Source organism: Mus pahari, chromosome 3 (genome assembly GCF_900095145.1).
Source record: "Mus pahari chromosome 3, PAHARI_EIJ_v1.1, whole genome shotgun sequence".
NCBI lineage: Eukaryota > Metazoa > Chordata > Mammalia > Rodentia > Muridae > Mus > Mus pahari.
In genome coordinates this window covers 28,370,714-28,395,027 of record NC_034592.1, presented here as the reverse complement: position 1 = coordinate 28,395,027, position 24,314 = coordinate 28,370,714, and the positions used below count along the sequence as shown (strand labels likewise).

Below are 24,314 nucleotides of genomic sequence, written 5' to 3'. Positions count from 1 at the left end.
CTAAGGGTTTATCTATCTTGTTGATTTTCTCAAAGAACCAGCTCCTGGTTTGGTTGATTCTTTGAATAGTTCTTTTTGTTTCCACTTGGTTGATTTCACCCCTGAGTTTTGTCTCAGGTTCAGTGCACAATTGGATTGGTGCAGAAGTTGTGTTCCACTCACCAGTGATCCTAAGATCGCTTGGGCAGTCCTATAGGGACTGTGGTGGTGTCCACCAAATCTGCACCCCAGGTGATCCGGTGCTGGTGCAGACTGGAAGGGGCTTGTGTCCCTGGTCAGGCAGGTTCTCTGCTGCCCTAATGATGTCTCAGGTCCCGTTAGCAATTGGATTGGAGCAGATGTTGTTTTCCACTCTCCAGTAATCCTAAGATCACGTGGGCAGTCCTCTAGGGACTGTGGAGTGTCCACCCACTCTGCGCCCTAGGTGAACTGGTGCTGGGGCAGACTGGAAGAGATTTGTGCCGAATATAGTTTATCTTAACCCACATTTTCCAATGTAGAAATACTTTCAGGAACTGTATTTATTTATTTATTTTTGGTCATATAACAACAAATGTTTAGTGGTGGGAAGAGAAGGTAGACAAGTTAGAGAAAAACAGAAGAAACTTTGCTATAGGTTGCAGATACTGTTTGATGACATTCTTACATTTTGGCTAGACTAAGCTAATGATCTCCTAATATGTTTTAAATATTTTCCCTGAAGGTATATTAGGGCAGAAAGAGATGAATAAAACGCATATATCAAATCCAATAGATGGCCCAAGACAGGTTAACTTCTGCTTTGCAATATCCCAGCTCTCTACAATCAAAATGTTGTAAGCAGTCAATCAGTCTTTTAATATCTCCAAAGCAAGTATAGCTGTTTCTGGAAATTCAGTTTATAGTTATGTGTTTGTTTTCCCTCCACAGTTTGTTAAACATTCAGATTATTTTCTGAACAACTGTAATTACCTCTATTCTTGTAGTCTTCAAATATATTTTGATACGCTACTCAGCCGTCTATAGAATACACAAAATTTTCTGACTTGCTAATTTTGTTTCATTTTCATTCTCTGACTCTCATTTGCCACAACATCATTACTCAGTGAAATAACTTATTTGCTTTATTCCATGTGGACAGGGACTATATAAACATTGAGAAGATGGGTAGGACTTAGGGGTAGTTGTTAGCATTCTGTCTAAGCCCTACCCCACAGTTACCTGGCAAAAGCCAGGTATGGTTACCCCCCCACACACACACACACACAGTTACCTGGCAACAGCCAGGTATGCCTGACTCACTATAAAAGGGGCTGCTTACCACCTCCTTGCTGTCTTGTTCTCTTGCTTTCTCTTACTCTTGCTTTCCCTTTCCCCCTCTCTCCCTATTCTCCTCCTCCCTCTCTCTCCACATGCTCATGGCCTGCATCTACCCCCCCCCTTTCTCCACCTTTACTACCCTCTTAACTCCCCTCCCCATGTCCTGAAAAACTCTATTCTATACTATACCATCATGTGTTACTGGTCCCTCATGCAGAAGGGATGCCTCAGCATGGGCCCATTGAGGCACACCCTTCCCCCATATCTCACCACACCTCCAGAGGACTTATCTCCCCTCTCTTTATCTTTTTATAAACATATCAGTAGGTGTTTCTTTTTGGCTCAGTTTGATTCAGTGATGCTCTATTTGGACAGGAAAGGATTCCAGATGTTGTAATATGTGACTGACTGCCCTTTGTCCTCTCAGTAGGATATCATGGTTATGTTCCAGAGAATGTGCAGAAACTAGAGAACAGCTTGTCTCCTGCCAGTGTTAAGTCTCTGAGATTCCCTGGACTGAGTTCATTCAATCTTACCAGTTCTGCTGACTGGTGAAATAGCCCACTTTCCCTAAACTCCTACTTTTTGTTCTATAAAGGAGAGGTGTCATTGGAATAACTGTCTCCTATGTTGGGAATGGTTGGTTTGGTATTGAACCAAAACCTCATTAGGTCTTAGCAAGACTTTTCATCTGCTGTTTTTGAATTTGGATAAGGGAGTATGATGGAAGAATCAGGGCTTCAATGGCCAGTATGGGGCCACGAAAGAGAAGAAGCTAAGCTACTAAAGAGTTTGAGAAAATGTGGAAGAGGTATTGGAAGCATAGCATGGCCAATGATCTCCACAGAGATCATTGCATTTACATGTCTTGTTCTACCATTGAATTCATTGACATAGAAGCAACATTTCTCTCCCAGAAAAGTGCAAGTCCCTCCCTGTTCAGCAATCAGTAAATCTAGGTTTTTCCAATTTTGGAGAACAACTCCTTCAAAGGACATCATCTAGCATTGAAGGGACTCAAGATTGTCTGCAGTGGAAGCCATTACCTGGTCAAGTTTGTTCTGGAACTCACTGGCCAGGTGTTGTGTTTGGATGAGGTTCTGCTCCATGTCCTGCAAGCCTAGTAAGAAAAGAAAAACCAGTCTGATGAGCAGAGGGACGAAGATAACACTTTTCCTTTGGTCTCCTCCCAGCTCTAAGGCATGATTTTCAAGTTTATACAGATAACCCTGAAGAAAGATGTTATGGGGATGGGCAGAAACCTTGAAAACAGGGGTTAACACAGGAACTGGTATCGCTGTCACACAAGAGAAAAGCAAGGGGTTTAGCACATATTGGTTTGGTGATGGTGTTGTAGGATGTGACCTTGAGGAGGGTCCTACAAGGCAAAGGAAGAAGGGCAGATCAAAGAGAGAAATGCCTTTTGATTTCATGTGGTAAGGACCCATGGGTTTCATGAATGGAAATGTTAATGGGGACAGTTGCCAATAACAGTCAGGAGAGGGAAGCACAAAAAAATAAAACAAAACAAAACAAAAAAGTATTGGGAGGAATTCGAGTGGGTGAGGTCAGCCTCATATTGGATGTATTGTAGCCAGGAAAGAGCTTGGAGCTGCTTCTGAGACTGATTTTCCTGTTGAAGAATATGAACATGAAGACTTATTTGGAGGCAGGGACATGCTGGTGAGAGACATGTAGGTCGGCTACATGGTATTTGGCACAACCTTTAAGATAGAGCTTTACCCGTGATTAATGTTTGTCTGAGGCATCACTGATGGAAAGTTGGAAATGAGTTTTAAAGTTGACAATCATGGTGCCACCAGGGCTAATGGATTCAATTCTGTAACTCCATTGTCTGCAGCCTCAGTATGTGGTGAGGCATTCACCTATGTTTCATTAAGGAAAGCAGAGGAGAGGGCTGAGGGTAGTGGGCATGGAATGGGCATATAGGGGGTCTCACTCCTAATCCATCATCCTTCAAGTAGGCAATTCTTGATTCCTATGGTTTTGTTTTATCCATTGTAGGCCTCCCTAGCAAACAGTCTCCAGTGGTGAGTGTTTGGGAGGCTAGAGAAAGGCTAGGCAGTAGCAGATTTAGTATGAAGAATGACAAAACAGGTCTAAGATGAGAGGAGAAGGAAGCTTGTGGAGGGCACATGGCTAGAGTAGCAATTACCAGTCATGGATAGCCTTCCAGGAGATCTTGTTCTTCCTTTGGGAGTGGTGTCTCTTCTGTTTTCTTTGTCCTTGATCTGTTAGCAAGCAGTGGACCATCTTCTTGATCAGTAGTGCAGTGTAGGACATTTCTGGTGGAAACCTATATAGATCTAGTTTAGTACTATGGGAAAACACAAACAAAACCCCTTCTGGTGGTAAGGAGGGAGTCTGGTCCATTCCATAGCCTGCTACATTAGCTGAAGAGAGACCTAGGACCTTGGTTACCTCTCCTGATCAGACTTCCCAAACCTCCTCATTTCTTTTCTAAGAGCTATAATACTTCCAACATTCCAGGCCAGACAAGAGACTCTTGGGCTGGCAGTAGAGGAAAATCCACAAATGAACTGACTTGTAAGTTTTCTTAACATAATGGACGTTTAAAAAATCTGCTACTATGATCATAATTAGTTTAAACATAGGTTTGTATTTATTTTAAATGACCACAATCACAACCACAAATGTCAAATATATGTTGAAATGAACATTAAAATAAGAAACAAGATCTATCTATCTATATATATATATATCACTTCTGGTATGTTCCTTCTCTCAATAGATAGATAGACAGATCACATATACACTATACATTTACATATACATACATATATGCAAAAAGAAGGAAATTATTATATAGTGTTTGTTCTTAGAAGAACTAAACATCTTAATGGAACAACAACTACTAAAGAATCTACTAAACATGTAGAAACCAAAAATGTTCCAAAATAAAACCTTGCATATTTGAAGAGTGTTAAATCATTTCATACAGCTAGACCCAACAGCATTATCTACTTAAATATTAATAATGGATGATCCAACAGCTATAGTACTTGTTAATCTTGCAGAGGACTCAGGTTCTATTCATAACACTCACAAAGTAGTTCACAACCTTCTCTACATTTAGCTCTAGGGGATCCAATGCTTTCCTCTGACTTCCTCAGAGATTAAACATGCAAATGGCACACATACAGGTAAAATACTCATCCCATAAGATAAAATAAATGTCCAATATTTTAAAAATATAATTGATGGTCTATAATCAATAAACATTCTACTATATAATTTACAAAAGTGGTGCATGTCTTTATTCCCAGCACTAGGCAGTCAGAGGCAGGGCGATATCTGAGATTGAGGTCATTCTGATCTACAGAGTGACTTACAGAACACCCAATACTACACACACACACGCACACATACACACACATACACACACACACACACACACACACACAAACACACACATACATACATATGCACACGCAGGTGCATATACAGACACAAACTTGTCTCAGAAAAGAACAAACAAAAATGAAAGAAAACAAAACTTACTGCACATAATTCTCACAAAAATTCCCTGGAAGAAGGACCATTAACAATACTTCCTCTAGAGGTCCCAGTTGAGACTAGCCAGCTAAAATTAATCATTCAAGGTTACATGGTTAACAGATAGTGCAGGGAGCTATTCATAGTACCAACACATGAACGCATGTATTCCTTGAGGAATTTCTTCTGAAGGTGCACTTAAATCAAGTCACATATGCACTGAGAAGTACCTAAAGACTTTATTTTTCTCTGCTACTTGTGATAACAAATTCTTTTAAAAAAAATCACATAACACCCCCTTAGATATATCCATTATAAAGGAATAATCAAATATACAATAGAACATCCATGAAGTGAATTCATATTTACTGAAAGTGCACTTGTCTTCAGTTATGGAGCTACAGTGAGATACTGTGGATTGATAGAAATGTATTATCTCTGAATTCTGGCAACTGGACAATCCAATTCCAAGAAGCAAGTGTAAGGGTTGGGGCTGCAGTGGTTTCGCATGTACCTAGCAAATACAACAACCTGAGTTCATCCTCCAACACTGAAAACAAATTCAGATTGCTGCAAGTTTCATCTGATTCCTGGAGAAGCCTCTTCTTGCTTAAGAGAGTAAGATGCCCAGTTAGTCTTCTAATCAGGTTATAAGGAACTTTCTGATGACTTTAATGCTAACCCCTCACCTCCCAAAGATTCCATATTAAATGTGATTATGTATAGTCAGAGTTCCAACACGCTATTGGGTGAGGTGAAAAGTGAACACAGCTTAGTCCATTTTAAAGGTCTGTTTATATATTGATGAAATTTTAAAATGTATCTTTAATTACTGATGACTTTTTAAAAAGTGCAAAACTGTTCATTCTTTATCAACTGTTTTAATCATATGTTAAACGCCATGCTGAATTATTTAGCTTAGAACTATTATGTGAGAGCATCTGACTCTACTAATTTACATATCAGTGCCAAGTGACATGATAACCATGCCATGAAAAAAAAATGTGTATTACTTGTAAAATAGTGTGTGTCACTTGCTTTCAAAACCAGGTTTCTAATATAAGCCAAACTTCATTGGCAATTTTCATCCTACCCCAGAGGACTATCAATGCTGATTGACTTTGTTCATGAGGACATTGAAAACATCCTCAGATATGCTGGCAAGCACCCTTCAAGTGTACAAGATATTTCTGAGATAAATGCTGGAATAAAATCTCAGTCACTCCAAGACTGAGAAATTTCCACTATTCCAAAGACCACTGGTACTCAGAGGCCACACACATCTACATAGTTAGGTCTTGTGACTGTAGGTATATTCAATAATAAAGACAGAAAAGGAGAGAGAGAAGAAGGGGTACTCTATAAAAGAGTAAAAGTTAACTTTGTAGTTTATAAAAACAGATAAGATGAAGAATTAACCAAAATAAAGAGAGTATAATACATTTATTATCTGTTTCTGTGGTTTGAAAGAAAGAGGGCAGGGAAAATGGCTCAGTAGGTCAGGAAGTCAGGTTATCTGTCACCAAGCCTTCCCGTGGAAGTTTCATCCCTGAAGTCCACTAGCCTAAGCACAGAACTGACTCTAAGAAGCTGTTTTCTAACCTCCAAACATAGTACCCACACCCATTTTTTTAAAATTGAATTTTAGGGGAAAAAAAAGCAGTACTTTTTCTCTCTTATTTGTGTACTTAAAGATTGTCTTTATTCTTCAAAATTCAAGTTTTAAGTCATTATTACATTTTCATTGTGAAGGCTGAATAAAGTAGAAGACATCACAATGGAGCAGTGATTTCCAGTGAGCAGGAAGTAAGCAGCAGGGAGAGGGGGTGTAGAAGGACAGTGAGTGGGTAGACCAGCGTGATGGCTCTAAGTTCTATACAAGTAGGGAACAATTATGGCCAAGTCAATTTACTTGTGCTGGTAATAAAATTTAATAAAGTTTTACAAAATTCACATTTCCTCTAGGCCTAAATCTCAGTCCTGAGGGTAAAGCATATGTTCCGTGGTGTTTGAAATCTGGGTGTTATGATTTAGCTAAGATACCCTGGAGGGTTGCAGGAAAGGGGTTCTCAAAACTGCACCATGCAACAGATTTCATCAGAGATCTTTATCGAGGAGGAGATGTGAATGTTACCTGTTAATGAGGGTGGAAGAGAGAAAGAGGAGGAGAGGAGGCACTACATCTTTATAAGGGGATATAGTGCATGCCTGCAGGGAGGGTACTCATTCATGGTAAGAGTGGAAATATATCACATCTTGGTGGCTGGTAATGATGTGTCTTGCTGTCACTACATCCCTAAGAGCAGATCAGTGGAAATTTCTGATTACTAACACTGTGGTCCACACCACCCCCAGCATACACGTACGTGTATGTAGTCCATCTTTTTATTATTTTGTGAGTTCCTTTTCCTTTCCCCCTTCTTAACCCCTTTACTTCTTCCCTTTCATCCCCCTAACACCAGGCAGGAGAGAAAAAAAGGACAGAGAGAAAAGGACATGACTATACAGTTAGTTAATTTCCTGTTGGTTAGGGGTATTGAATTTCACGCTGCAAGTTTGATCAAAATATTTAATTTCTTTTTCTGAAACCCCAACAAACTGCATCTCATCAACAGCCAAACAAACATTCCCTTCTATCAGGACTCTAGCGTTTATATATCCTCTGAAAAGTCCCTAGAATTACAAATGTCACATACTAGTCACCCCCCCTGCTAGAGCATGAGGCAAAACACAGTAACCTGTTGTAAAGCAAGCCCTTATCCAATTCAGAGAAAGAGACACAGAGAGAGAGACAGAGAGAGATACAGTTGCACAAGCCAGGGTCCTTCTACTGTGTAGGATCCAGAGGATGAAGAGGATCAAGGCAGCTCATCTGCCAGGCAGAAGCAGCTTCAGCTGCTAAGTGATTTCTCAGTGGCCCCTAACCTTGTTTTCAACAGCTTATTGTTTTGAAAAGAAACTAAATGTCTGTTTTGCTTGTAAATGCTTCCAGCACACACCTTGCTTTTCTTCTCTAAAACTTTAAAAACAGGAAATGTTTCACCTGGTTTCAGGGACTTGCTGAAAGGAAGATTTTAGTCAACAAGATTGTTAAGAACAAGTTAAAGGAAAGGCTCCACAGTTGCCCCCTGGGAATACAGTTTGATTTTTAATGATGGTGTTACTTCTCTTCCAAGTTTCTCTTATTTCCCATCTACTATACTCAAAGTTCTTACTAATGAGTTTACCTCTCAATAGGAATGAGGAGAGATTTGTAGTTAAAGTAAACACTTCAAGACTTTATACTTAAAACATATGTAAATAATAAACCAAAAGCTCAGAAAATGAAGAAAGGAAATGTATTTACTTGGAAAGAAATTGACTTTGGTAAACTCTAAGCTTGTTATTTTAACTTCAGATTTTCTAAAATTAAGAGGTGAATATTTGTGTTTATTAAATATTATTTCATCAGGTGAAATGATATAGATTTCAAAATTAACTTATTTATAAAACAGATTAGTGTTTGGGGGATACTTACATTCTTGGTTTGAATTTTCAAATGTCATGTATTGAGACACATCACTGAGCAGAAAATATGCACAGGCTATGAAACATAGGACCATGAAGTTATTAAAATTAAGTCTTCAAAGCAAGAAGTACAATTCCAGTTGCTACTTGTTTCTGGGATATATGAAATGTCATTTAAAATTATATTAAGTTTTTGTGTAATTATTCCAATATTGGTACCCAGCTGAGTCTTGTAAACATATTCTAAAAATATGCAAATTATTTCAAGTGCAACAATTAGCCATAGCATTTAGATAGATTCAATGGAATCTAAGCTAATTTATCACAGCAAGATTTCATCAAAGATAGTGGTGTAGCTGTTTACTTGAATCTTGTGTTGCATGTCCATTTGTGACTTGCTATGGGGAATACATGTTTTGGTTTGGTTGGTTTTTTTAGGAGACAGGTGCCTCTACATAGCCCTGACTCTCCTGAAACCAACTCTGTAGACCATGATGGCCTCAAATCCAGAGATCCCCTGTCCTTGCCTCATGAGTGCTGAGATTAAAGGCATAGGACACCAGGCTTGGCAAAATACATCCTATTTTAAATGCACTATAATTACACTGCGCAGTTTCAGCAATTTTGTTTTTAAATCATTGTTGATGTTACTCTGTAGTATACTCTGAGCAATGTCACTTAGCTCAAGGAGTTTCAAATACATTTACCTACATTTTCTAAGCCATCAGTCTTCTAATTGCCATAACACTATTCATTAATGTAACAGTAATATATGACGTATATCCAGGCAATTTGCCCAGCACTAAGTACAGTGCATAGTTGTCTTTCCTAAGTACTCAACCAGCATTAATAAAAAGTAATAGCCCATCAAAATTTACATTAAATGTCCATGAGAAATCTCTAAAGGACTATATGTGATATTTTCCCAGCAATTTTAGTCACCTTAAAAAGCTGTGTTCTGACATGTTGCTGTTCTTAACTCTAATTATCTAGAAGCCTGGATAAATACAAGATGCAGGCTGCATCATGGCACTTTTTTTGTAATGAAATGATAATTGGTGACCAGAGAATATTGTCATTAACATAACTAATCAATCATCTCAGCTTTACCATTCCTAAGATTTAAGTTGTGATTTCCCCATGTGAGCTGCTGAATGGGAAACATCAGGAATCATTTTCCTAATGAATATTTATATTGTTCGATGTTTGGACTATTCAACAAACACATGTGAATACATATTCTTGAGATATGGCTACCATTATGATAAATGACTTAGTGTCTCCATTTTGATTTAAAGCAGAAATGGTAAAATATTTAGAATGGAAAAATGCAGAATATTATTTACAAAACATTTTTGGATAAGATTAATCCTTTTTTGTCCTCATGGAAAATTCCCAAAATTCAATTCCTGAAATAACTGGTAAAAACATGTCATATATATATACTGTAATTTATTTTTCTTATACATGCATACTTAGAATAAAGTTTAGTTTACTAATTATCTTGATTTAAGATTAACAACAATAGTTACTAGTAAAATAGACCAAGTGTATCTGCATTAATGTAAATAAACACTATCTGTCAGAATATTTTACTGTTCTCCCCATTCTTTTTTGACGGTTGGAGATACAGCACAGCTTGCGGGGTAGAGTGAAGTGAGGTGAATGGTTTATTAGGCATTGTTGTTGATATTTTGCCATCTGAATGTGATAACAAAGCCAACACTAATGCCTCTTTTCCTTCAAAAGTTCTCCTTTAGACTTGTGCTTTGAATATCTCGTCATCACATCTTACATACAGTATGTCATCACTTCTATTTCCTTATTAAGTGGCGAACTTGCATCTAATTTATCAGAAGTGGTTGATGATCTCTTGGCACATTAGAGTTGTGTGGCCCACTCTCATAGTCTGTACGGTGAGATCATTATTAAGGAAAGTAAGGGTCTTTGGACTTAAGTTTGACAGTCAATCTGATCCTCCATATATTTGCTAAGTGTCTAGTGGGCAGGAAGCACGGAAATCAAGCTGTGGCTTGTAGCCTGTCTAGGAATATCAACTTTTGAGATTATATGCATTCAGAATACCACACAATATACATGACACAAATAATTTATTTGTAGATTTTCACTTAGTATTTTTAGACTACAGCAGATGAATCACAGACAAGGAGAATACTATCGTAATATTTCTAGAACCCCCTTTCAATCAGCGATAATGATTTTTTTTAATTTTTTTCTAAAAATCAGGGAATCCTATATCAGACTCTTGCTCATATACTGTAAGTGCTAACTCATTGAAAGAATAAAAAAAAGAATGCACAAATTAAATCATGATATCCTAGATAATATTCTTTCAAACTAAAGCTAAACAGTGAGCCCTTGCATTTTTCTCTATGGTTGATGAGAAGACATTAATCACAGGATTTTCTTGGTCTGTCTGTGCCTTTACTTAGATAAGTTTAAAAAACACTCTATAGTTTTTCCCTTTTCCTAAATATCAACACAATATAGTCTATTCTTAGAATATTAGAACTGATAAGATGGTTCAGTGGGTAAAGCGTGTGCAACAGAAGCCTGATGACCATACAAAGTTGGAAGGATAGAACAAAATAGAAATTGTCAATAATCTCTACAAATTAGTACAGCATATCATGCACCATACATATACACAGTTACAATATATATGTAAATTAAAAACTAAAGCTAAACATTATACAGTTTAAATTGTCTATATCACTTCAACTTTAATTAACATTACCTCATGTTTAAACTATATATATCCCTATAGTAGCATCTTGAGTACTAGAGGGGGAAGAAGGCAATAAATACATGTAACTTTCAAAGTACTATGTACCCATATGTTTAAATTATAATTTTCTATAGAGTTTTCAGTGCAAATATATTAATATAAACAAGATTCAAGGAGCAGCCTTGAGACTACTCATTTTGAATTGCTTCTTAAAGATGTTGCATTTGGAAGAAAAGTAACAACACATCAACATATAGATGATCCATAATTTATTTCATAATGACCGATTAAGTAAGGGAATGGTAATTGGTAAGACAAAAATATTTGTGGTATGCTAACGTTTTAATTTGAGAAAGAAATGACTTTGAAAGGCGGCGTTTCCTCATCACTGTCCTTCATGGGGAAATCCTGGAGACTATCTGTAGTGGAATGTGTCTTATGTTTCAGTTTGTTAAACAAGAACATATAAGAGCTTCATTGGTCAGGAAGATACCCCAGTATTAAATGCTTGATGTTGAAGTACTACAATAAATTTGACCTCTACAACTCACATAAAAAGTTTGGGTTTGTGTGTCATGGCACAACCCTGTAATCCCAGCACTGGGGATGTGGAGATAGTCATAGAGCCCAAGGGTATGGGAGACTGTTTTAAGAGAGACAAGGTATATTGCTGCACGTGCACGTGTGTACACACACACACACACACACACACACACACACACACACACACACAACCTACAGGTGCACCTACAGAATAATGTTCCTCCAGACACAAAAAGATGCATAGTTAAAGAAATTAATAAAAACACTCAATTAAACTTCCATTTTTCCTAACCCTATTCTATATTGGAAAGTTACCTTACCAGCCCTGGAAAAATGTTCTCTTTCTTCTGAAAAGTCCATATAGTTGTAAGTTGACTGAAAAAAGTAAAGACAAAAAAAAAAGAAAGAAAGAAAGAAAGAAAGAAAGAAAGAAAGAAAGAAAGAAAGAAAGAAAGAAAGAAAGGAAAGAAAGAAAGAAAGAANGAAAGAAAGAAAGAAAGAAAGAAAGAAAGAAAGAAAGAAAGAAAGAAAGAAAGAAAGAAAGAAAGAAAGAAAGAAAGAAAGAAAGAAAAGAAAGATCATGCCTGCTTTTAGGTAGGGTGGAGGAGAAAGTTTAATATAGTTATGTAGAAGAGCATAGTTAGAGGCAGAAACATTTGGGAGACTCCAGAATGGACATGACTACACTGAGATGGCTCATATCTCGTAAGGAATAGAATATAGAGAGAAAGGAATATTTTGTATCAGCCAAGACTCAAAGGTGCAAAACCCCCAGGGAACCAAGATGTCTAGATTACAGAAGGAAGAGCCTGTGGGGAAAGGGCTGCCAGATCCTGGGCTGGAAAATTAGTGTGGAGGGTGGGGTACAACCAGCTATGCCCTGCAACCAGGAGGAACTGTGAAATGCTAGGAGAATCTGGATTCCAGGTCTACTTTATATTAAATAGGCACCTCATCTGTTTGTCTCTGGCTTAAAATTTAACACAAGGTCATTTCCATGCAAATTAAATCTCGAGACTTCATCTCCCCCAGCCCCTTTATTTGTGTGTGTGTGTGTAGGGGGGCAATTCTGATGATAAGAATTGTATTTAAAGTTGGGTTCTACTTATGGTTAAGTTTGAAGGTCAGCTTGATGGTTTGAGGGTTGCTCATAGGCTTAGGAAAGCACCCTGCTGGTTGCGTCTTGAGGATGTTTCCAAGAGATAATTGGTTTGTGAGGCAGCCACTGAGGAAGAAGTACAACTGGACCAGATAGGAATCACCAGAATCACACACTCCACTGCTATAGGCTCTTTTCCCTCTCTTTCTTCACTGTTTTGTTTTCCCCAGAACTCTCTTTGTTGTGTCTCTTCTCCTCTCAGGTCGGTAGCAATAGAAACAAGCGCCACCCCAATCATGTCTTCCCCTGTTAGGTTGATTTCTTACAAATGTTTGTCTCAGCAGTAAATAACAGGAAACTGTATCATATGAAAAGTCCCATGGAGATGTGATGTGCTCCCGCAATACCAGCCCTAAGAGGCTGTAATAGAAGGAAGATTGAGAGGTGGAAAGCAACCTAAGCTGCACAGTGAGTTCCGGGCCAGCCTGTACTACAGTGTAAAATCTACAAATAAGATAATTTATTGAAGTAGCTAAGAATTCTGTTATTGTCCTCTTTATTACAGACCAGTACTTTTAATGATAGCCTAAGTACATTATGTAGTGGATTTCCAGATAAAAGAGTGGGGCTCTGCAAATGAGGAATACTGACACTTTCAAAGACTTCCTCTTCAGGAGGAAAATGCAGTTTGGCTCACTTTATAAATCATTTGTAAACCCACATTCATAGTGGAATAAAGTACAAAATAAAACACTACAGAATGGTGCTTGCCTACAAAAAGGGTGCTTATTTTTCAATTCAAGAACACAGTGTAGTGAGCTGTAATCCTATCCAATTCAATTTGAAAGTACTGAGTTGCAATAACACAATATTTTAATGCCTCGTTATTTAAATGGGCATCATTTTCCCTGAAATATGCTTTAATGTTGGGATTTTAAATGGTTTCAATTTCAAGTGAATAAATATATCATATTAAATAATTTGGAATAGACAGAAACATGGCAAATGGGAGCACAAAGATCATTTATTTATGACAATAGTCACACTTTAACCTTTTTCTTAGTAATATATTGATATTTACACCATCATATATATTTCTAGTCAGTAAATTTTACAATATTAATTATTTGGCAATGTCAAGAGCTGGGTACTAACTATAATGACATTCATATTTTAATAATGACACAGTATTAAATTATCCAAGATAGAACAGCCATTTAATGCAATTCTTAAAATATTTAAACCTTATGATATACAGTGCGTTCAAAGGGGCTAAAATGATAGCTTCTCATTCTCGTTTGGTATTTAAAAATGATCAAGAAATACAATGTGAAGAAAATGTAGTGTAATTGAAAACTAAGAAGAATTACATGACTAATTGTAGTGTAGAACACTGTAAGAAAAATCACTAATATTTAAAGATCTGGCTTTGAAAGACAGAAGCAAAAACATAGGTTAAAAACAATCCTTAACTGAGTACTACTGGTTTTAGGTCAACCTGAGCTACATAAACCTTTGTCTCTAAATAAATCAGCAATTAGATCCGATACTTTAATTGGTCATTGAAAGCATTCAGTGAAAAAGGTTTGAATGCAAGAAATTTAAAAAATATATATTTACAAACTAATTTATTTTTCCATTTGCTATAAGCATACTTATAACATTTATATGCTCATAAACATGTATGTAACATTGTTTTAAAGCTTACATAGTATGTGCTACTATTTTACTTAATTATCTGTATCTAAACTTGTGTTGTTTCCTTTTGGGTGGTTCCCAGTTCAATGGTTACTTGTACAGTTCCCAGGCAACTTTACATGTAGCAGTCCTTTCTGAGTTGTGAGTGTTCAGCTTTGTGTTAGCTCCTCTGCCTGTCCACTTACCAGTTTTTGCCAATAGATGACATGATATTATGTACCCTCCTATCTGAAATATAAGCAGAGACGTCAGCTTTCTCACTATCCTTCCTAATGATATCAGTAATGTCTCTGTTATAATTGCTTCATCACATTTGTAGCGGATCCACTCCTCTTGCCCTCCTCTCACCAAAGCCTCCTAAAACTCAGTACCAAATGTTAACCCCAAAGAACAGAGGAGAAAGACCACCAACCCAAATCATCGTGGTCAAATCAATTAAAGCAAGTTTATTTTTATCTGTGTACATTGTATGCCTCTTCCTAAGATGTGGTTACAAGAAACAGCATTGGAGGTGAAGAATACAAGGTTTTTACAAAGCTTAGGGGTAGGAGGTTTCCAAAAGGGGTATTTGGTGGGTGAAATAGACAGAGGTATAGCAGCAGAACTTAAGCAGAAAATGTTAGGCCTAAAGACCTCCTAAAACAAAGATATGTTTGCACCATGGGCATAAAAGCAGGTAGTCATAACAAGGTAGCCATAATACCCTTTTGAAACAAAGGTAGGGTTGCAAGATGGTTATAACTTTTTCTGAGACAAATACTTGATTATTGCTCCTGGAACAAGCAGTATAGAACAATTTGTACTTAAGGTTACAGGTGGAGCACAGCCCAGTCCTTGAAAAACAGAAGTTTAATCAGAAACTGACATGAACCCAGTTTGTTTTTACTATAAGACGGCTTTTTAAGCCTAAAGTGGATTCTCTACAGAATATTTTTTAAAAAAATGATGAAAGTCTCCTGAGATTAATTATCTGGGTCATATTACATAAGAAATCTGCTTGTCACAAGTGCAAGGTTTCCTTCTGGATATCTCTGATATTGAGGAAAAAAATCTATATGGAAATGCAAGGGTTAGAGCACACGCACATTACTCATGAGGCCTTGGATGCATTTCTCAGTGCTGCCAAATAAAAGAAATAAAATATGACCACAAAAGAAACCAATAATTTTACGAAAATTCTTGACCAGAAATTACAGAAATTGGAGACAAAGCTTTGTTCTATCTTCTTAAGTTCAGAGTCTAGTGGGCTGTGAATTAAACCAGTAGAAAGGATGAGAGGTGAACAGAAGAAAAGACAATTTAAAATACTTCATACCCATGGGATTCACAGAAAAGAAATGAAGCTTAACCGAATGGTTAGAATTGGGCTTGTGTCACATTTCAACAAAGGAACCGAGTTTGGGATTTCAAAGGACACAAATAATGAGGAAATGAGTTGGAAGTCTGTGGGAGTAAGTAAAGGAAGCTAAGGGATTTACAAAATGCTTGCCTGTGTGCACACATTTCAGCACTGACTCTGGGGTGTAAGTCATTCTCCCCCTTTTGTGTGGGAGAGAAGAATATTTTCACCTGAGAAATTTAGAACATTTTTACAGGGGGAACTCTTCTGTTTGAAAGCAGAAAATGGGAAGGAAGAGAATTTCTGTATCTGTTGATCCACACCCACCTTTCGTTCAAAGCAGGATCCTCCTTTTCTTATGGTGTGCTTATTCATCACTTCACTGATGTTTGAAAGAACCTAAATAAATAATGTGTGTGATACCTGACTTCTACAACATAATACCCTACAGAGCTGGGGTGTGTTTCCCCAGGGTGGTTGTGGCTGACAGATAGCTTAGGCTCATCACCAATGAATCATATTTTAAACAAGGAGATAAACATATAAAGTACTATAAAATTAGGAATGCTGTTACAGAATTAATCTCAATAGACCAGATGACATATTCTAGTCCTGAAAACTACAAAACATTCAATAGATATATTTGAGCCTAGTTTGGAAATGTCTGTTCATGTGCTAGAAGTAGGTATATTAGTGAATGAAACAATTACAAAATCCATGATGGTTGGGTTAATCCCACCATAGCACAGTACCCCCGAATCTAATTTTTATTAAGATGGGTTGATTGTGGCTTTATATCTGGGGATCTAAGACTAAATGACCACATCTGGGGAGGAACCTCTTGGTGGATGATGTTCAAAGCAGTGATCAACATTGAATGTCTGAAGGACAAAAAATGTAAGCATATCTCCTTGTGCCACTTTTACAAATAAAGGTATTCTAATTTACTGATGGGGACTCTTCCTGAAGAGCCTATCTCATCTCAGTCATCTCCCAACTCCTACCTCTAAATTCCATAGACAAACTAAGTTTCTAGTTTATTTTAAAATATTTTATATTTGGACCTAAATTTCAACCTTCTGTCTTGAGGGACACATGAAACCACGTCCAACACATTTCAGAAAGGCTTGGAGACTCTGCTTTTGGAAAGGTCAAATCCTACCAACTTCTATATTAACCTGGGATAGAAAGTGGGAGAATATAAGCACATATGTCAAATCTGATTTGTACAGCTCCGATAGAAAATGTATATATGTTTTCAATGTATGTAATTAAAATATCTGAATTATCTGTTGTTATCTGAGCTATCTGGTGTTTCCCTCCACTCCCTCCCGACCAAACTTCGTCTTCCTTTTCCTTATGTAGATTTTAGGGAACATCAGTCCTCAGTAAACAACACTGCTTTTTAAATGCTTGTTACTGGATACTTCAGCAAGCAGTCACTCAGAACTGACTGGTTTCTGTTAGTGCACCCCACAGCTTCTCAATAACATTCTGCCTTCACCATCACACAGATGATGGTTCACTGACAACACAGTCAAACCATCGGCTTGAAAATTAAATGACCTGTCATCCTCAAGTTTTGCCCTGTGTAACCTCAGTCTCAGCCCTCCAGACTCTCCGAGGCAGGCTACTCGCTTGAATTGCAAGGATTTTAGGGCAACCTCTGCCAGTTCAAGGTCACTAAAGCTTCAAACTAAATTCTGAGTCCTGTTCTGCCACCTTCACCTTTCTCAAAATTATCTCTTTTAAGCTGGAAAGATGTCTCAGAAAGGGCAAAGAAAAGAAATTTCTAGTCTCCTCACTGGCATCAGAAATAGACTCGGCATAGGCTTCAGAGAAACAATAGCAAGCCCATCATCCCTCACAGTGCCTTACAGCAGGCTGATGGCTGCTATGTGCATTTATTGCCACCTCTGATGGTCCAGGTGGAGGGGCGGTCCTGATTCACAATAGGTTCAGCATAAAAAATGCAATGGGCCTAGTATAATTATAAATTATAGTCTCGTTCTGTTCTGTAGACACTTCTAGAGTCTACCAAACTGTTACATATTTTCCTTCAAAATTAGCTACTTTCTAAGTTCTTCTCTTATTTTGTTACATCATAATTATATATCAGAAAAATTATTTCATTTGCTCTGCTTCACTTTCCGTGGCAGTCTCCTTGATTGTACTTTAATATTCTTTTTTTTTTTTTCCTGGTCTTGGTGTCTTCAAACCGTCTATGTACTGAGGGATTGTTCCCTAAGGTGGCAGTATTGGAAGCTGCTCCGAAGCCTTTAAGAAATAAAGGCTGTTGAGAGATCCCTGGTCACTGGAGACAGATATTAGAAGATAGTTCTCTAGGGACCGTCAGGTTATCTCAATACAACTGTCACAAGAGAAACAAGCTGTGCCGTGAGCTATATATTATTCTTGCTTCTGTGTATAATCTCATCACCATTTGACATGATATGACACTCCAGGAGATACCTCTAACATATAGCTAGCTCACTGTTATGTGGAATTAAAACCTCTGAACTAGATAAGCTCTTTTCTTTATAAAGCTAGCCTGTTACTGGTATTTCTTTCTGGTAATGAACACATGGCATATAGCAGTGATTGGTAAGTATTCAGTGTTTCCTGGCTGTTTCCAATGTTATGGACATTGTTTACATATCATCTACAATAAACACATGAAAAAGGCTTTGAATATAGAGGTAGAATCTATCAATTATCTCTTTCTTGAAAGCACGAGGTTAGACAATTTTCCCCAAATGCAAAACCTCTTAATATCTCAAAGTGCCCACATGCCACCTTCCTTAAATGAATAAATTAAGGAGTGAGCCTTCTTATTTAGCAGGAAGGTTGTGAATCTTAACCTTACCTGCGCATTAGTATAATGGGAGATTTTTAAATATCCGTAATGTTAAGCAAAAGGCCAGAAACTAGCACATTTCCCAAAGTCTCCAGCTGCTTCAGAGGTCTGTTTAAGGTGTCACAGAAGCAACAGCGCTAGCACAGGAGAAAAATCTGCTAGTATGTAAACAGATATGGGCTGCCCCTTAGATGGAACCAGCAATGTAGTCAAACAAGGCCAGAGGATGGCAGTTCAGGCTCAAATCTTAAAAACTCTGATATAGATTGCCACCCAGTTTTCTACTCAAGCACCTTCCCAACCCTCCTCTTTGACAACTACAGACCCCAGAGTGGTCACTTAATCTGAGCCCAGGGCTCTAACTGTTCTTACATTAAACAACTTCCATATATATGTGCAATAGGTACATATATATGTGTGTGTGTGTGTGTGTGTGTGTGTGTGTGTGTGTGTGTGTGTGTATGTGTGTGTATTTGTATATATATGTAAATATGAATATTTATATATTTAATACATTAATATTTTAAGAAGTGTATAAATATAATTATTATTACAAAACACATTTGTTGAAATACCTATTGCAACATCTTTCATTTTATATCTGTGTTAATTTTCCCTCCCTGTGACAAATTCCTGGCAGAATAAACTTAAAATGATCAAAAACAATTACTGTGGTTCATGGCTTTAGTCCATTTATTGTGAGGGAAAATGAGCCGAGCAGTTGACAGCATCAGGAAGCAGTAGGGATGGCAACTCTACGAGACTTTCTGCTTTTTCTCTTTATTCCATCAGTCCCCAGTGTCTGAAATTATGACCCATACTGAATATGCATCTTACTGTCTAGTCCCAGTCCCTGAAATGGTTGGTGGCTCTTTTGTTGGTGTCACTTTAAGTTGTTTGTGCAACCCACTCCAAGGTGGGTCTTTGTGTTCAGTTGAATCTATCTTATGAGGTTCTTACAAGCATTGCCGGTGGCTGGCCACATGATCATTATTATTTCTCAGCATAGTCAAGTTGACAACCACAATTCTCTATCACATGATACTGATTATCAATGTGACCACTAAAACTTTTTTCTTAAACCATGTCATTCTATATCTGATTCCCAAATACCTTGTCTGAGCACCATTGTTATCTTAAACAGTCCAAATATTATCTAAAAGCCCAAACCAAACTGCTATGCGACCTGGCCACAGAGCAACAGTCCTCTGCTATCAGGATATCTCACATAAGTCAGAAACTATCCATGCTATGCTCTGACACTTAGCCAAAACTAGTGTTTCCTCTCTGTAGATGCACTGATTACAGCAGTGTATAAAGTCATTAATACAAAGTCCCTGTTTGAAGCACCATTGAAGTTAATTACCTTTTTTAAAGATGCTAAGCCAAATATTGTCACTATCTAGAAAACTAGGGTTGCAGAACTGATCATATGGTCAGATTTGGAGGCATTAGTCCTAGCACTCAGAAGGCAGAAGCAAATGAATCTCTGTGACCTCAAAACCAGCCTAGTATCCCAACAGCCTGATCCAGAACAGCTATGGACACACACAGAGAAATCCTGTCAAAGAAAAAACTGAAATAAATAAATAACATAATTTAGCATATGATCTAGAAGTGTGATCCTTATTGCCACAGCAGGGAAAGAGCATATTTACCCATTATAGAAACTGCGTTTTAATTCAATCATTTCTAGCATATTCATGCCAAGTTGAAGCAAAAGAATAGGTTGTGGGAAAAATAACAAAATTCCATGGAATAATTACAATCAAGAACGAAGTTTCTTTTTTGTTGTTGTTGTTTTTTGTTATTGTTGTTTTTGTTTTTTCGAGACAGGGTTCCTCTGTATAGTCCTGGCTGTCCTGGAACTCACTTTGTAGACCAGGTTGGCCTCGAACTCAGAAATCTGCCTGCCTCTGCCTCCCAAGTGCTGAGATTAAAGGCGTGCGCTACCACGCCCGGCTTGAAGTTTCTTATGTTGGAGGAATCCTTAAAAAGATTCATATTTTTAGCAAAGTATTTAGACAGCAAGACTGCTGGATATACTTAACTGTTTTCTAAATTACAATTGTAGTAGAAATACTATAGAGAGATTTATTCTTCACTAATTTTACAGGTGTTTAGGGAATGCCTATGTTATGTTCAATTTAAAAGAATACAGAACACAATGAAAAATATAAAGAAGTTCAAGTTGGGTTCCAGAGGCTTGGAAGCATTTATCTCTTTATAAAGTCAAAACAGATGTAAGAGAGAGAGAGGGGTGGGGGGAGAGAGAGAGAAAACAAAAAATGGAGTGCCATAAAGTTCTATCTGTAGAGGCTGAACTCACTGGCAATCAAATAGGAGGCAGTCTCAACATGTAGTAGAATTAGATACTTCACTAAATTGTCTGCCTAAAGTATGTGCTCATGAATGTGTAGAAGCAGGGTCCCTGGTCTAGCATCTGTCTTTGTGCCTTTCTTCTTGGTTAACTTCTTTGGGGTATATCATAAGTATTGCATACTTTATGGCTAATAGCCATTTATCACTGAGTATGTACCATGCCTATCCTTTTGAGTCTGGGTTACCTTGTTCAGGATGGTATTTTCTAGTATTAATAGACTCCTGGGAGGCAGTCTCCAGCAAGACAGCTCATTTAATTGTGGCGGCGGGGGACAAAGGGTATTTAAACCTTTCAGGGATGAATAGCAGCTTTGGGGTGAGTATGTCATTGACTGAGGCCAGGGAGCTGGAGATGCCTCATTTGAATAAGGAAGAATCCCAGGTGCTGCTGGACTTGACATTACAAGGAAAGAGGACATTTAACCTTGCTACAAGCTATGTGGGACAAAGGTGAGAGCATAGGTCACCAGGACATGCAGGCCCAGGGCAGGTAGGGAAGCAACCCTGCTCCTTCCAATCTCAGAATGAAATTTCTGGAGTTTGGATATGTCTTGAGCCCACTCTTGTTCCAGGACAGTTTCCCATGGCTCCATGGCTCCCATGGCCTCACAGTTTCACTGACATCTCTGACATCTTCAACATTTGGGCTCTACAACAGTATCCAGGCTTCTCTTTCTGTTTCATGGCCTCTTTAGGTCTCCACAAAGGGACACCTCTAACATGTCACTGGCCTCAGTAGATTTTTCTTAGGTGTGGAGAAATACTTGCCAACCCCTTTCTTATATTATTGACTCTAAAGACAGAACGATAAGGCCAAAGTTACAGAATTTTTCTGCTTGCTGGGGCTAGAACATGATCTTCTCATTCAAACACATTTTCACTTGCTTTCTGTATTTAATAGTTTCCTTTACTTTGGCTGTCCTGGATCTTTCTGTATAAACCAGGCTGACCTCAAGCAGAGATCTGCCTTTCTTTGTCTCTCTAGTGCTGAGAATAAAAACATGCACCACTACACCCAGCCCTATGCTTTTCTTTAATTGCTTTCCACAGTTTGGAAGCTTAGCTGGGTAGAGTCTTGACCTGAGTTCACCACTCCCTTTGTTCCAATTGGGATCAGGCCTTTGAACAGTTTATCTCCTGGAGCACTGTGTTTCCCATCATGTCATTATACTTACTGATGATCCTTTCTTTTCAAACTATATACCGTGTGTGTGTGTGTGTGTGTGTGTGTGTGTGTGTGTGTGTGTGTGTGTGTGTTTATTGCCTTGCATGATCCTTTTCATTATAGATCTTTGTAAAACTGGTCACTAATAAGCATGTGACAACAGTCAATACTAGGTTGTTTTGAAATCTCTTCTGCCAGCAATAATAATCCAAATCTCTTCAGTTTGGGCTCAAGTAGACTTCTTGACAATGACAAAAAGCAAATTCTTCACCAAGATATCACAAGATATTTTGTCTGTAGACCACTTATTAAAATTCTTCTTTGAACCTCATTGAACCAGCCCATGATCATAATACATGTTGGTCTCTGAACCACTGTCTTTCTCTCTTCTACTAGTATGCCCATTTAAGCCCCAGCTTAAATTGTTCAGCTGCTTTTTAAATCCAAACTCCATATCCATCCTATAAAAGCCATGGTCATGGGTGTCACACAGCAATACGGTAGTTCGTGGGATTAACTTCTGTCTTACTCAATGTTCTATTGCTAAGAAGAGATACAATAATACCTTCCTATGGAGGAAAATATTTAGCTGAGGATGGCTCACTTTTTCAGACTGTTAGCCCATAATAATAATGGTGGGAAACATGGTGGCACACAGGAGGACATGTGGCTGGAGAGGTAGCTGAGAATTCTACATAGGACTGAGTTTTTCATGCATGAAAAAGGAAGAGAGAGCAACTAGGTCTGGCTTGAGCATTTGAAACTTCAAAGCCATCCTCAGTGAAACAAAAGGCCATACCTACAACACGACTACACCTCCTAATAGTACCACTCCCAGGTGACCAATACTAAAATCTATGAATCTATTAGGGGCACTATAACTCAAACCACCACACCGCATTAATTAGAAATATTTATTTATATCTGCACATATTCATATATCATGTAGTTTGTAAGGATATTTATTTAGTTTTTATTTTGAGGTAAAATCTCATGTATCCCAAACTATCCTTGAAGCTGTGTATTACCTATTTCTTCTGTTTCACTTTTCAGATGCTAAGATTGTAGATGGGTTATGCCATACCCAACCTATGGAATACTGGACATCTAAAACAGTGCTTTCTACATGATAGGAGACTATTTTACTAAGTAAATTCATCATTAGCCTGGATATTTATTCTTTAAGAAAAATAAAATTCAATTGATAACAACTTGACTACTTGCAAATTAAAATTTAGTTTCTCAAAGGGCATCCCACTGGGAAAGCAGACTACTTTTTGTTTGTTTGTTTGTTTGTTTGAGACAGGGTTTCTCTGTGTAGTCCTGGCTGTCCTGGAACTCACTTTGTAGACCAGGCTGGCCTTGAACTCAGAAAAACAGCCTGCCTCTGCCTCTCAAGTGCTGGGACTAAAGGCGTGCGCCACCACTACCCGCCAACCAAACTACTTTTAAGGGTAGGCTGAGTACTAATCAGTAGATGGCCAACTGAGGAAAAAAAAAAAACTTAATAGCATCTTTGAAGGTTTCTTGTCTCACAATCTTGTCAGAGCTTTAATCTTTACATTTACAGAAAACATTTTTAAAATATCACATATATATATATATATATATATATATATATATATATATATATACTCTTTGCCTATTTTTATGACTTCCAATTTTGTGTTCTTATGGAATTCCTGAATATGCACATGAGTGGGTCTCTGTATTGCACCACTTCTTGGGATATATTCTTTCTTCTGTTTGACGTGTCCAAATTCTGATGTGTTATATTTTATCTTATCTTAGTATATTTTATCTTATCTTACTATATTTTATCATTATTCCTTAGAAGCCAGTTTGTTTGTAATAGAGACCAAAAGAGAATAGATGCTATTGGGAGAGGAGTTGGAGAGGAACTGGGAGGATTAACAGGAGGGGAAACTATGAGGTAAACAGGATATATTATGTGAGAAACAAAAAATCTATTTTCAATTAAAGGAATGGAAATGCTATAAATCACCAAAAGACAGGCAGGCAGGCAGGCAGGCAGGCAGGCAGGCAGGCAGGCAGACAGACAGACAGGAAGGAAGGAAGGAAGGAAGGAAGGAAGGAAGGAAGGAAGGAAGGAAGGAAGGAAGGAAGGAAGGGAGAGAG

The 24,314-nt window shown here is 37.8% G+C and overlaps 1 protein-coding gene across 4 annotated transcripts in view; it reads left to right on the top strand.

The window, feature by feature from the left end:
- Window positions 1-24,314, top strand: part of Lrp1b (LDL receptor related protein 1B) — a 1,962,444-nt gene that overhangs the window by 1,361,374 nt on the left and 576,756 nt on the right. The gene's annotated exons all lie outside the window — the stretch shown is intronic.